This window comes from Mesitornis unicolor, unplaced genomic scaffold, assembly GCF_000695765.1.
Source record: "Mesitornis unicolor isolate BGI_N332 unplaced genomic scaffold, ASM69576v1 scaffold28352, whole genome shotgun sequence".
Classification (NCBI taxonomy): Eukaryota; Metazoa; Chordata; class Aves; order Mesitornithiformes; family Mesitornithidae; genus Mesitornis; species Mesitornis unicolor.
In genome coordinates, this window is record NW_010167596.1 from 26,648 (window position 1) to 27,067 (window position 420).

At 41.2% G+C, this 420-nt stretch overlaps 1 protein-coding gene across 1 annotated transcript in view; it reads right to left on the bottom strand.

Moving 5' to 3' along the window:
- APCDD1 (adenomatosis polyposis coli down-regulated 1) overlaps positions 1 to 420 on the bottom strand; it is an 18,224-nt gene that overhangs the window by 4,203 nt on the left and 13,601 nt on the right. The gene's annotated exons all lie outside the window — the stretch shown is intronic.

Below are 420 nucleotides of genomic sequence, written 5' to 3' on the forward strand. Positions count from 1 at the left end.
TGGGGACACAGATTTACAGAAATACTTTTTCTTTGTGCCTCTTTCCAGCCCTCTTTTCTGGGTTCTCTCTGAGCTCCCTCCATAATGTAAATGCTCATATTCACCATTCATACTTCAAAGTCCACGTGAGCTGCTACAGAGTCACCATTTCTCCACTCCCTGCCTTCAGCTTACTTCAGGGGCAACATTTATACAACCTTCATCAATGCCCTGAGTTTGTCTGATAATACAACTGCAGGTAACTTCAGAGAATCGATGTACAGCTCATACAATATATTAGTTTTTACACATATTAAACAGGGTTTATATCTGCCCCCACCCCAAACCAGACAGACTCCAGAAGTCAGTGAAAGCGATGAAAAATCTGCTGTTCTACATCCCCAGGATGTATGATAATGGTCTATGTGCAAAATAATTGAT